This window comes from Nannospalax galili, unplaced genomic scaffold (genome assembly GCF_000622305.1).
Source record: "Nannospalax galili isolate Female #2095 unplaced genomic scaffold, S.galili_v1.0 scaffold2070, whole genome shotgun sequence".
Classification (NCBI taxonomy): Eukaryota; Metazoa; Chordata; class Mammalia; order Rodentia; family Spalacidae; genus Nannospalax; species Nannospalax galili.
Genome location: NW_008327991.1, coordinates 40,160 through 54,656, shown reverse-complemented (window position 1 = coordinate 54,656; position 14,497 = coordinate 40,160). Strand labels below are relative to the sequence as shown.

General features: G+C 44.0%; 1 long non-coding RNA gene across 3 annotated transcripts in view; it reads left to right on the top strand.

Moving 5' to 3' along the window:
* The window catches only part of LOC115071038, a 98,159-nt gene that overhangs the window by 73,974 nt on the left and 9,688 nt on the right, over nt 1–14,497 (top strand). For 2 of the 3 annotated variants that reach the window (XR_003850135.1, XR_003850134.1), the window contains exon 3: nt 12,210–12,369. The exons of the other annotated variant lie outside the window; for it this stretch is intronic. This is a non-coding gene — a long non-coding RNA (uncharacterized LOC115071038). Of the gene's footprint in view, nt 1–12,209; nt 12,370–14,497 lie in introns of those variants that run through there. 3 annotated transcript variants of the gene reach the window in all.

Sequence of the window (14,497 nt, the reverse complement as noted above, 5' to 3'; positions counted from 1 at the left end):
TTAAGTTCAAGGCCAGCCTGGTCTACATAGCGAGTTCTAGGACAGCTGGGGCTACAGGGCGACCCTGTCGCAAAAAAGACCAAAAAAAAAAAATAGTAATAAAAGAAAACAAGAACTATGTAGCCAATTTCCTATATAAATGATGTTAGAACCAAACTTTTGGGGACCCTTCTCAAAATTCACTTAGTTTCTAAAATGTATCTACTGCTAAGCCAAAAAGTAACAAGAAGCACAGCACCAGGCAAAAGTCAACACTAAATAAGTAAAGGAGAGAACTTGTTAGTGGCAAAGGAAGCTGTTGGCCTGACCTACCTAGACTGCTCCCTCCAGGCTGCCTTCCAGGGAAGGCACTGCTGAGTGGGAGGTGGGCACTCTTGAGTGGGGGACAAGGCAGGCCAGCTGGGAAGACTCTAATCAACACAATTAATCAGCCTAGCAATGCTAGGAATATAATCTCACTGCACCTCCATCAGCTTTAATATTCTAAACATTCTTAATGTAACCAATAATGAAGGGGTTGGGGATTTAGCTCAGTGGTAGAGCGCTTGCCTAGCAAGCACAAGGCCCTGGGTTCAGTCCTCAGCTCCAGAAAGAAAAAGAAAAAAAAAAAGACAAAAATAAATACTTTTGTTCAAAGAAAATGTACTAAAGTATTGTATTAGTCAAGGTTCTCCAAAGAAACAGAACGGGTAGAATGAATATGTATGTATAGGGGTTTATCAGCTTAGCTCACAGGATAGAGTCCGAGCTGTGAACTCATAGATAAGATGGAAAGAATGGGTGGACACATGGATCATGGATGATGGATGGATAAATTAACTGAATGATTGGTTAGAAGGGAGGGAGGGAGGTAGAGAGAGAAAGAGAGAGAAAGAGGGAAAGAAAGTACAGACAGCAGCAGTGCATGGGCATGTACACAGCTGCACAAACATCTGTATCTTAGCCCTGCCTATTTAGATTTAAAACTAATCAGACCTCTGGTAGCAATGATACAAACTTTACATTCTAATTTTGGCTTTGAAATACCATTCTGTGCTAAAAAGTCTGTTTAAAAATGTTAATGATGGCTGGGCATGGTGGCACACGCCTTTAATCCCAGCACTCGGGAGGCAGAGGCAGGTGGATCTCTGTGAGTTCAAGGCCAGCCTGGTCTACATAGTGAGTTACAGGACAGCTGGGGCTACAGGGAGACCCTGTCTCAAAAAGACCAAAAAAAATGTTAATGATGGGTTAGAGAGGGTGGAAGGTAAACTTGGACTGTCTTAAAGTACTCGAAAGTCAGGAAACACTCAAAGAGCAGGCACATGTCAGGGAGAGCTTGACACTCTCCCACCAGCCAAAACTGGGACAATTTGAGCATAAAATTAATAATGAAGTAAAGGAGTATAACTCATTGAGTAAAGCTATAATCAAAGCACTGAGCTGATTTTGAAAGTCAGTGTTTTGTTAAGTGAACAATCAAATGGGAGTGAAGGGAAAACTCTTAAGTAGATGCCACTGCAAAAGAGGCAACATAACTGTGTCAGCATTAATCTCCTGACTTCGATCATTTTACTCTTCTACATAAAACACTCTTTTTTCAAAGGAAACAACATTTGGCATCCACCACAACTGGCTTATGTAAGAATTAACAGTTGATTCTAAAATTAATAGATTAAAACAATGAGATGGGAACATGGTTGCAAAATAACAGTCAGCATATTAGTTCCAAAGGAAAAGGTAATTACATATGAGGAATCTGGGGGACACATTAACCAGGTGATCGAGGCTCAGGCCACCAGGACGGGACACAGTGACATCATGCATGTCCTGACATGACACACTGAGACGAGCACCCTGTCGCTTTTGTATCACTTCCACCAGAATGACAAACTGTGGAGGAGGAACCTTCTAGAACATAGTTGGTCTGCACAAATGTCATTGTCATGAAAGACTCGAAGCTAATCCAGATGAAAGAGCTAAAGAGATACGGCAACTGAGTGCAACCCATGATTGGAAGCTTAGACACTCATTATTATAATGAGCATTTTGGGAACAGGTGGTAAAATATGAATTAGGTCTGTAAGTTCAGTAATTGTATCGGTGTTAATTTACTGACTTTGGTCATTCTATTATAGTTATGTAAAAAACTACTTTTGGGGGTTGGGGATTTAGCTCAGTGGTAGAGCGCTTGCCTAGCAAACACAAGGCCCTGGGTTCAGTCCTCAGCTCCAGAAAGAAAAAGAAAAAAAAAAGACAAAAAAAAATACAACTCTAGGGGCTGGAGAGATGGTTCATCAGTTAAAAGTGCATATGTTCTCTCAAAGGAGTTCAGTTCTCAGCACCCATAAGGCAACTCACAATCGCCTCTACTGCAACTCCAGAGAATCCTACACCTTCTTCCAGATTCCTTGAGTGTACTTATATATGTGGCATTCACACACAATAATAATAATAATAATAATAAATGGCTGGCTTCGCTTGGAAGCATGGAGGAAATGATTCCTCTGTGTTGACCCTTCTCTTTGTAGACTGGACACTGGTTCAAGTTCATCTTGTAGTGAACCACATATGGAAATTATTTGTCCTTTCATGTAGTAACTCAAGTTTTATCAAATTTAGAACAGAAATTAAATAGTGTTTAAATTAACTCACTAAGGTTTTTTAAAATACAGTGTATGGACCAAGTAACATACAGTTGCTGTGGGCAGAGTCAACTATCTTGTTTCGGGTTCTCTTTATGGAGATTCCTGTGGGGCAAAGGAGATGGAATTTGCACATGCAATGACCCAGGCTACAGCTATGGTGAACCTGGAGGCAAATGAGCAGGACCAGGGTGGGTGTTGGAAAGCTGTGTTTGTTAGCCAGGAAAAAAGGACACTTCACTGTCTTCCAAAGTAGGCAGTACAGTCCATGAGTGAGAGTGAGGCCTGTTGAGATGTTTGAGGGAGAACATTGGATATGTGTGAGACAGTATGGATCAGAACTAAACTAATGCACTCCTAGACAGTGTGGCAGCCCCATCTGAGGACATTTCTCAGCAGCCCTGGGTGGTGGCTTTTCCAGGCATCTCATGGCTGCTTCAGGGCAACTTCAGAGAAAGGGTGACTGAGTTTAGCCAGGGAGAATGGAGGTGGAATGGAGAGGGTAGGCACTGAACTTTGGGTTTTGCCGTGAGTATTCTTTTTTTTTTTATTTCATATGCAGCATCTTAATTGTCTTTGTACCCCCTTCCTCATCAGCACCCTCTCACAGCCCCTCCCGCACTGGATTTCATGCATTCTGTCATTTATGTTAAGGCCTGTCAAGTTAGTGTCCCCAGACATCCCTCAGTGCAAGGTCATCCACTGAGTCACTCCCTTAAAGAAGATCTGTTCTCCCTCACTCAGCAGTAATCAGCTGCCCAATAGTTCTTTGGCTCAGTTTGGGGCTTGCTGCCCATTTTGATGGTTCTATGCTGAGCTTTTATCTGCTTGAGTTTGCATGGGTCTTGTGCATGCTAACAGCATTGCTTTAAGTTCATATGAGCAAGGCCCCAGGAGCCTGAAAGACTCTATTTCCATATGGTCATGCACCTCCTCCCCTGGCTTTTAGAATCTTTTCACCCCATCTTCCGTAATGGTCCCTGAGCCTTCAGTGGGTGATGTTTAATATAGGAGTCCTGTCCAAAGATCCACACCTTGACGGCTTTTATTCTCTAAGCTTTGGCCATTTGTAGCCCTTTGTGTTCATTGCCCTCTGTCGCATAAAGGAGCTTCATTGATGAGAGTTGAAAGATGCATTAGTATTCTCTCTACCTCTTGTTCCATTGTGTTCTGTGAGCTTTAGGTGTAGAGGTTCCATTGTGTCATTTAGGGTTGGGTATTTCACAGGCACTTAATCTCTGTGTGACCAGTTGTGGAACTCTGTAAAAGTCTATGTTGCAAAAGAAGCTTCTTTGATGAGTGGTGACTGGCATACTTGTCTGTAAATATAAGGTTTCATATTTAGCACATAGTAAGAAATTACATTTGCCTAGGGATATGACAGCCTTGGGGTTTTCTCTAAGATCTATGACCTCTCCAGCCGTGTATATTTGGCTATGTTTACAGTACCACGTATGAGTTTCCTCCCATTGAGTGGGCCTTAGTTAGCTATTGATTACCCCCAAAATAAAATTACCACTACTGCCCTAATACAGTTTACTGTGCCAGTAATTATTGTAATTATTAGGCCTCAAAGCTGGGGTTGGACCCCTGATTGATGTTACCCCTTAGCAGATTGCATAGTGTTCTCCAAAACTTCAGGGAGGTGGGTTCCAGGTCGGTTCCAGCTCCATTGCTCCAAGCCCTGTGTCTGAAGTATGTCCCATCTTCAGCAATAGGGTCTTTGCTTCAAGTTTTGGGAGGTTGTCACAGATTGCGGCAATAGCCTGTGTAATTTTGGGAGTCTCTTGGATGACCCTGGCCAACAACTCAAAGGGAGGTTTCTCCTCTCTGCCACTGCCTTCAGCTATACACATGGACTCATGTGGAGATAGTCTGTGTGTAATTTTTCAGCAGGTTTTTGAGCTAGTACATTTCCCTATGGATTTTTACACTAGCTAGGCGTTATTTATCACTCTCCTCTCTCTCCTTGTCTAACCCTCCCCCTTCCCTCCCCAGTTAAAGCACCCCCGTTTTCCCCATTTCATCCTTGATAATGCCTGTCTCCTATGGTCCTTCCTCTCTTGAGTTTCCCCCATGGTTCCGTGCATAAACCTTCCTCTCCCCCTCCCATTTAAATACCCCCATTTTACCCATTTCCTCCTTGCTTACAGCTGCCTCCTACTGTTCTCTCTCGGGCTCCTTCTTTCCTTTTACCTCCTTTTCATTTTCCTGACTCCTGCAGTTACATCAGGATATGTACTCACATATAAAGATTTGGTGCTAGGATCCACAAATTAAGGAGAACAGATGTCATTTGTTTTTCTGAGTCTATGTTATTTCACTTAGTTTAACAGTTTCTAGTTTTATCCATTTACCTGCAAATTTCATGATTTCATCTTTCTTTACCACTGAATAGAACTCCATTGTGTAAACGTACCACATTTTTTATTATCCTCTTGTCAGTTGAGGGGCACTTAGGTTGTTTCCATTTCTTATCTATGAAAAGAGCAGCAACAAACATGGATGTACAAATATCTCTGCAGTAGGATGAGTGCTTTGGGTATATGCCAAGGAATGGTATATGCCATGAGTATTCTTAAAAGGACTGATTGATCTTAGAGTCTCTGGCAGATGGACAGTAAAGTGCAGACAGAGGGAAAATGAGCTGGGGAGGGACAGGAACAGCCTGAGTCTGTAGGGAGGTGGAAGCACAGAAGTGATAGAATAAACTACTGGGAAGAGCCAAAGGTGGTCGCAGTGTGGAACGGGGATTAGAGTCTGGATCATTCATGGGGTAGCAAGATCTACCAAATGAAGGAGTTCTTGTTGCCTCCAGATGTGAGAAGGAACTTGTAGAGGCAAGAAGCAGGGCTCTAGCATGCTAGACAGCTTATCTGTGAAGATTTGGAAATTGCCCCAGTGATGGTCAGATTAGGGGTGGAGAGAAACATTCTGTGTCAAACTAAAACCAAAGTGTGAACACGGTTTTGCCAACTGGTAGAAAGATTCCTAAGCACAAGGAAACCTGCCATTGTGGAAGGTAAAGTGGAAGAACTGAGGGATAGGGCAGGGGACTGCGAGACCTTAGACATGATCTTGTCATAGAAGGCGGAGTTTTATCATGTGACATTCTAAGCATAGGTGAATTTTACAAAGAGGAAGCAACTTCTGATTCTCAAGAATGTCTGGAACAATGGGACATGGGAGAGGTTGGCGTTTGTCTATAAGACAAGATGAACAGTCCACCCAGGACAGTATCACATGGATAATGATGAGCAAAGGAGAATGTGTGGGAGGACCTTCAGTAGTCAATAGAGAGGACTGCCCTGCCTTTACCAAAAGGAAACTGAGGCACAGAGAAGTGACCCTTACATAGCTAATATGAACTCTGGTGTCTGTCCCCCAGGCCAGTGTTCCTCTCATGCCCTCCCCTACACCCTGACTCCTGCATGCTGCAGAAGGACAATAGCAGAGTCCTCACTGTGCATTCTATTGCGAGATGGAAAATCCCAGAGATAGAGTTGGAGACTGCAGAATCTGGGTGGACTAAGGAGATCAAGAAGTGACCAAGGGTAGCTAGCCCCTGTACACCAAAGTGCCAGGTAACAAATGAGGACTTTAGGTGAGGGGATCAGGGAAAGTATTTTACCAAGTAGCCCACCACACGCCTATGAGGTAGAATCTCCTCCATAGGACTGGAATCTTCAGTCTCCAGAAAAGAGGCCCCACTCTACCCTGGCTTACTGCCCCAGCCAAGCTTAGCTCAGGCTTGGTTCCCCCGGAGCCCTGGCATCCTCTTTCCACTTTCTCTTAGATGCCAAAGCCCACAAGGCCAAATAGTTTAGAGTGGTGGTGAAATTCAGAGCAAATGCTGCTCCCCTCCCTGTGACTGATAGGTAAAAAAGTCTGGGTCCAAATCAGGAGAAAGCACCAGGACACAGACAAGAACTCCAGAGGGATAGAGTTTATTGGCAGGGAAAACACACAGGACAGCCCTCAGTTCAGGATAGAGGAGCTGTCGATCGGTTCACAGGCTATTGCCTGAGGTATAGGGGGTTTTGGGGGGGGTGCATAAAGCAGGAAGAAATTTTTTAAAGTTAGGTGGGAGAGAGAGAGCCCAGGGCTTATCAGGAGAGAATAGCCTCTGTCAAACTACCTTCTGTCAGCCAGGATCTGGGTCATGGGATAAGGGGTCTGTTTACCTTCTAAGATTATCAAAGGGGAAGCGGGCTGTACTGAAACAGCTCTTGTAGCAATGAGGTCTCAGGTCAAAGGTGTAGAGAGTCTGTTTATGTTGTCTGCAGATGGTCGTTAACTCAGTTCCTGTATTCTTAGAGGGTTTGTACAACCGTGAGGCCCTGTTGCACTGGGGAGGGGGTTGCTGTAGATCTGAACCCTAACATTCCAGCCTTTTGTGTTATAGGATGGAGGAGCTGTCGTTGTCGTCTTGCTGCTGAACACGGTCGATGTGAGGGAGGCTGGATTAGGGATCAGTCAGACAGCTGGGTTTCCACCTTGTGCATCTGAACAGGGTCCTCAGTGGTTGACAAGCACTCATATACATGTGGAGGGAAGGAAAATAACAGCTGATTAAAATTAGTATAAGTTAATTGTTGGATTAGGCCCTGAAAATATTTGAAGAGGCAAGGCACAATGGTTAGCACCAAAGTAATAGAAAACAGGGGGCCGAGTAAGGGCAAAAGCCAGGGAGTCAGTCCTGTAAAAATATCCTGTTGAGGTGACTGTTGGTACTGGGAAGTTTTAAGTGAAAGATAAAATCTTTCATGGATACTTTCATGGATACTTTTTCCCGAATACTTTTAACATTTTTGGCCTTTGGAACAGAGTATGTTGCTAAAAAGGCCCAAGGACAATTTGACTTTTAAAAGCCAAGAAAGAAACTGGCTACTTTTCTTTGGGGTCTTTTTACCCTAGCTGCCTAGCCAGTTCCTACCTCCTATTCTTCTCACACCATCCTCTGAAGAGGTTACCCAGCTTGTGGATAGGGAATTGGGACACAGACCGCTCTGGCTTCTTCCATGCTGAATAGGGATACAGGGTGAGGCAATTGGGGTACCCCTTCAGTGGGTCTATCTAAAAAATTCCCAAAATTGCATAACTCTTAACTATAGAGGAATAAAAGGTCTTTGACTGGTGCCTAGGAGATGTGAAGGGGAAGTAAAGGAAAGAGTAGTTAGCATTACAAGTTCTAGACGGGGAACCAGAAAAAGTCAGAACAAGGCAGATTTCAAATGTCCAAATTAAAATCCACTGGAATTTTTTGATGAGGGCTTCCAAAAGCATCCATCTATTAGGTTCCTCCTCATTTTCCTTTTGTCTGCCAAGGCTGGACTCGAGAGTGATGGACCCAGGATTTGTTTTCAGGTACTTTGATAACTGTTATTTGTTTTCAGGCACTCTAATAGCTGTTGGAGTAGCTAGAATCTGTCTTCTAGACAGGGAGAGAAAATAAATTTAGCCATCATTTTAGAACAATAGTAGCTACAGGTGGGCACTACAGTATTGGAGACCAAGATTTGAAGTCTTACACCTGAGCAGCATTTTCTTGTTAAGAACAAAATCACTACTGAGAAATAATTGTCTAAATAACATTTTACCTGGACTAATGTCTGGGAAATGCAATCCTGATACTTCAATTATTGGTTATACTTTCCTTTTGGGTGTTTAAGACCATGCATTTGGCCCAAATAAACCAATGTACTTTTACTTTAAGGTCCGTTGAGGATCTGACCTTGAGCTAGAATCTCTCAGCAGCCTGAAACTAGTAGTTTCAACCACCATGTCCACCTCATTCCCACCCCGACTCCTCACCCCCAACACTACAGCCTACTATTTCTGAGTACTCTGACCCTCTCCACTAGTGGGCACCATACTCACCCTTGGCTGGCATTTGTACAGGAGTGAACAATGCCACCTGCCTAATGTTGGCCCAGACTGCCTCCCTACCTTGTAGCCAAGGTGATTTTGAGAGACCTTCAAAAGCATGGATAAAGGTGTTGTGATCATGGACGTTACTTCCCAGGTCATCTGACAACTCCTGAACAGGGAAACTCCTTGCCGTTCGTGAACTCTTGCTAGCTCTGAGCAGTCATTGCTTGTTCTGCATCCTCAGAGAGGGACAGGTTCAAATTCGGCTCCTTGATCTTGCTCTTGTTTCAGTTCAGAATTCCAAACCATGGTCTCCACAGTGGATTCTTTTTAGTTTCTCTATGGTTGACTCAACAAGTACCTCAAGCTAGAGAAGCAGGCATGGCATGAATCTGCTGCTAGCCAAGCCTCTTGTCCTAGGCAGAATGCTGAGGCCTTTGGCTGACAGCTTACCAGCTTGCAGACTCCACACAACTCTGGCTTGCTGTCCAGCCAAGCTCAGCTCAGGCTTGGTTGCCCCTGAGTCCTGGGATCCTCTTTTTGCTTTCTCCTAGATGCCAAAACCCACAAGAGAAGAGAGTGTGGAGAGCAGATTCATCACCCCTCCCCATGACCACAGGTCACAGAAAAGTCACTGGCTTTGCAGTCAGTGTGGTGTCAGGCTCACTCAGTGGCTGCATGACCTTACGCAGAATACTCTGGCCTGTATTTGATTCCTTAGTTGTCGTGTAGTAATAGCATCTCCTAACCTTAGAGGGTTATTTATTTATTTTAAAGCTTAAATGATGCACAATATAATCCAGTGCATATTTGACCTCTTTTGCATCCTGCATAGGCCCCAACTCAGGGCTGGCCATGACCAGAGAGGTTAGCATAATCTCCTCATATCTATGCATGGAAGAGAGAAAACCGCAGAACAGGGTCTCCTGTTTTCTCTTGGTCCGTTCTTGATACTTTATGATCTTACTTCCTAACCCACACGCTTATGGCATCCTAGATTAAATTGCATCATAAAGATAACCTTGTCCTTTTTTGTTCCGCTTTGGACAACCTTGAGGAGGGGAAAGATATTTTATGGATCCCAGTTTTTCCTCTCAGTGACTTGCATTTTAAATGGAGGCATATTTATTGTAATATCATTTACACTCACAGCTTTCTGTGTTAAGTAAGAATGTCTGATCAGTGTCCAATATGATTCACAGCCCTCTGCTCTCCATGTGATTTTCATTTTAATTCTCTGTTGCACCATGAATATGGAGAGATTAAATGCATCATGATAAAGCTGTGCATTACAATCTGAGATGAGGGGGAAATTAAGCTATAATAATTCCATTTAAGCTAGTGACAGCCCCAGTTCTGGGTCTTCTGGTTTTTGGAAGATACCAGGAGACTGAGAGTAAATATTATATAAGCTCAGCAGGTTACTTTAATCTTGAGCTCACATGGACATTTATTAATCAAATAGAGTGGTTTTAATATATATTCATGGGCAGTGTTCCAGCTTAGCCTGGAAAAGAAACTGTTCATGTTCACATTTCTAATTTAAAATATTTTTCTTGAGAAGACAGGTTTAAGAATGGTGAATTGCTCTGACAACTGTTTTGAACCAAGTTAATTATTTCCCTGTCATGTGAGGCTTCATGGATTTGAGGTTATATGTGCTACATTTTTTTTTAAAAGAAGTGCTTTTCTGATTTAATGAAGTATCAGTATTTTCTTTGTCTTTCTATTGTACCTAGAGAGCTAACTTAAGGGAAGCAGATCCTGAAAGTATCCATGAAGAGGAAGTTTCCAAGCAGGTGTTCAAGCAGCAGACTCTGCTGCTCCAGGCTGGGGTGTGAACAACTGCACTGACCTGTGTGCTCCATGCCCTCAGGCTCTCCACAAAGCCTTGAGCATGGGCTTTACTGCACGGTGCACATTGTGCACAAACTATGCAATCTCCCCAGCCCCTTCCCTGACTTTCCAGCCTCTTCTTTCCCTCCAACCAAATACAAAACTAAGATACTCTCTTCTTCCTCAGAAAGAGTTGTCGAAAGCTGCATATCCAACAAGACACTAGTTTCTGGAATAAATAAGGAACTTTCCAAATTCAACCACCAAAGCAGTCAGCCCACCCAGGAAACAAGACATTTCACAGAAGAGTGTATATATGCAGATAGAAGATAAGTGATAGGTAGAGAATGGGCGGGAGCGAGTGGCGCGGATGGAGAGCACGAGCGGATGGATGAAGGCACCGAGGCTCAGATGGAATCCTCAGTGGGACACAGATTTATTTCGCACGGGGCACCTTTCCCTCAGGAAGGGAAAGATGTCCACGGGAAGGGAAAGGGGGAAGGGGGAAGGGGGAAGGGAAGGAAGGGAAGGATGTCAGGGAAGGAAAGATGTCCAGGAAAGAATGTCCACGGGTTGTGAGCTGGGACTTTACATATGGGGGCTTTAGGGTGTGGAATCAGGGAGGGGGAAGCAGGTAGGATTAGGGTGTGGAATCAGGGAGGGGGAAGCAGGTAGGATTAGGGTGTGGAATCAGGGAGGGGGAAGCAGGTAGGATTAGGGTGTGGAATCAGGGAGGGGGAAGCAGGTAGGATTAGGGTGTGGAATCAGGGAGGGGGAAGCAGGTAGGATTAGGGTGTGGAAGTGTCTTCTTTTTCCTCTTAAGATAAGAGGAACTCTGCTTATCTTTGGAGGTCAGAGGAAAGGCAGGCTGCTTCTCAGCAGAGTTTGTAGGTCCCTGTTGGGGAGGGGGAGGGGGCTGCTATTAGAACCCTAACAATAAGCACAAGGGAAGATGGTTCACATCTGCCAGTAGGGAAATACACCCTAAAACCACAAAAGACGTTACTATGCACCTACCAAAATGCCCAAGGTGAAAATTCGTGGCAGCTGCAGGTGCTGAAAGGAATACAGGAACTCTGGACCCCTCCTACCTGACGCTAAGTTCAACATGGCACAGCACTCAGGAAAGCATGTTTGGCAGCTTCTTATAAAGCTAAACATGCAGTTACCATATGACCCAGCAATTGTACTTCTGGGCATTTATCCCAGAGAAAATGGAAACACGTTCACACAAAAATTGGTACACAAATGTTCATTACAGTTCCATTCCTAGCAGCCAAAATCTAGAAACTACCCAGATGTCCTTCAAGCAGTGAATATGTTCCTACCATAGGATTCTCCTCAGCAATTAAAGGAGATGAACTAGTTATCTACCATCTTGCTCAATCTCCAGGGAATGATGCTGGGCCAATAATACCAGTCCTTAAAGGTTATGTGTTACATGATTCCACTTATATGACATTCTTGAAAAGACAAAATTCTATAAGAACAGATTAATGGTTGCCAGAAATGAGAGGTAGGGTCTTGGAGACAGAAAAATAGGCCTGGTTATAAAAGAGCAACATAGGGTTATGTCCTTGTGGTAATGAAATTATTCATTTCTTGACTGTGGTGGTTATATAAATACTATACATGTACTCTCAGTAGAACTAATTCACACTCATACCTACTATGCACACACCTACAAGAGAGTGTGTGTATAACTGGAGAAATCAGAGGAAGGTCTTAATATCTTGTTTATAATATCATAGTGTAACTTTGCAAGACATTATCATTGGGAGTAACCAGGAAGGTGTATCAGTTACTTTTCTGTTGCTGTGATAAAACACCATTACCAAGACAGCTTATAGAAGACTTTGTTTTGGCTTACCATTCCAGAGAGCTAAGAGTCCATCGTGGAGAGAAGCCTGGCAGCAAGCAGCAGGCCTGGTGGAAGAGCCAAAACCTGAGAGCTCCTATCTCCAAGTCCAGGCAGGAAGCAGAGGCAGTAAACTAGAAATGGATGATGCCTCAAACACCCCTGTGTTCTAGTCTGTTTCTCCATTGCTGTGACAAAACGCTGTGACCAATACAAACTTGGGAAGGAAAGAGTTTATTCAGCTTACATCTCCCAGGTCGCAGTTCATCAGGGAGCCCAAGGTAGGAACACAGAGCAGGACCTGGAGACAGGAACTGAAGTACAGGCCATGGAGGAATGCTGCTTACAGGCTTGCTCCCCTGGCCCCTGCTCAGCCTGCTTTCTTATGCAGCACAGGCCCACCTGCCAGGGGTGGCACCACTCACAGTGGGCTGGGCCCTCCCACATCATTCAACAATCAAGAAGCTGCCCCATGGACATGGCCACAGGCCAGTCCAATGGAAGAAATTCCCCAGTTGAGGCTCCCTCAACCCAGGTGTGTCAAGTTGACAACTAAAGCTATCCAGCACACCCAGGGACTTGCTTCCTCCAGCAAGGCCTCACCTCCTAAACCTCCCAAAACAGCATCACTGACTGGGGACAAACTGTTCATATATTTGAGCCTATGGGAGACATTTCTCATCCAAACCACCACAGAAGGATATATGAAGTCGCCCTATTATTTAGGGGGGAGGGCAGAGTTGAGATAGGGCCTCACTATATAGCCCTGGCTGGCCTGAAACTTGTTATGTAGACCAGGGTAACCTGAAACTCAGAGAGATCAGCCTGCCTCTGTTTCCCAACTGATGAGACTAAAGTGTGCACCACCACGCTGGGCACTCTATCATTTCTTTAAGACATACATTTATAATTATCTCAAATAGTTGACCAAGAAATACAAAGGGAACGGCAACAAGATACTTCCTTAATGGAAGAAGGAGTCAAGTGGGGCAGTGGCGCTTCTCTGCCAGCGCTTCTCAAATGCCACTTCAGACTCTGTATAACCCTGGCGGGTAAATGGTAATGACCCTGTTTGGTAGACTAAGGAAGTTGAGGTTTGTGAGTATTTTGGCAAAGTCCGGGTCTCAGGAACGCAGAGCCAAAACTGCCACTACTACACCAGCACATCTGACTAAACTCTCAGATCTCTGAGGAGATAGCTCAGGCTTGATATGCCATTACTGGTGACCATCTCTACCCTCCAACTAGGAAGTGACGATCACTCAGGGATGGGCATTTGGCATCTTTGTCAAGCAGACCATCAAGAGAACCCATGCAAAGTGTATTCCAAAAAGCCAGGCCGGCCTCAGGTCAGAGAGTTGGTACAGCAGAATCCGCAACAGCACCAAGGGCATTAATTAGAATGAATGGAATAGACGTGTCTGTATAAATGTTCCTGAAGATGAGGTTGTTGGGACAGAGTCAGACCTTGGGGAAATTTATCAGTTACTGGTAATTATAGGGAAAAAAATTCCAAAGGACAAGATCGTTTAAGAACAGATGCTACAAACTAATGAGATTGGTTAGTTAGGGGGTGGATAGGTGGATATGAGACGGATAGGGGATGAGATGGGTGGGAGTTGTGAACAGAGACTGCTGTTGGTGCCACTCTTCGTAGCTCTGACTCTGGGAACATGGAATCACATGCCAGAAAGGCGAAGTATATATATCTAAAGTCTACCAGGATGCCAGGGAAACTCAAGCTGAAATATAAACAGTAACAAATGAGCTTCAGTTAGTTACAAATGAATATGTAACTGTCCTGAAGGCAGGAGGAAGGGAAAGAACCCAACCTTGGTTTATTCAAAGCAGTCTCAGGAGGGATCCCACAAGGCTCAGGACAAAAAGTACAGGTTAGTTCTGATCTGTAGCTAGCATATTTGTTTCCAGGGTGGGGGTGGGGGGTAAGACAACTTTGCAACTACTTTATGCAAGTACTAGGATCTAGCTAATGAGTACATCATTGTGGATAAGAGAGCCAGGTTTATTACTATTGAAGAAAAGAATTACCATAAAGGAAGGGAGCCTAAAATCAGCTCTGCTGTTGGCTTGGAATTTAAGGTTTCAGTATGAGCACATAGTTCAGGTACACACACACACACACACACACCAAAAAAAAAAAAAAAAAAAAAAACCAGGCGATGAATAGTTATAGAGAGGTGTGCGAACACAAGTGCTATGGTGTATAGATAGATGATAGATAGATAGATAGATCATAGATGATAGATAGATAGATGATAGATAGATGATAGATGATAGATAGATGATA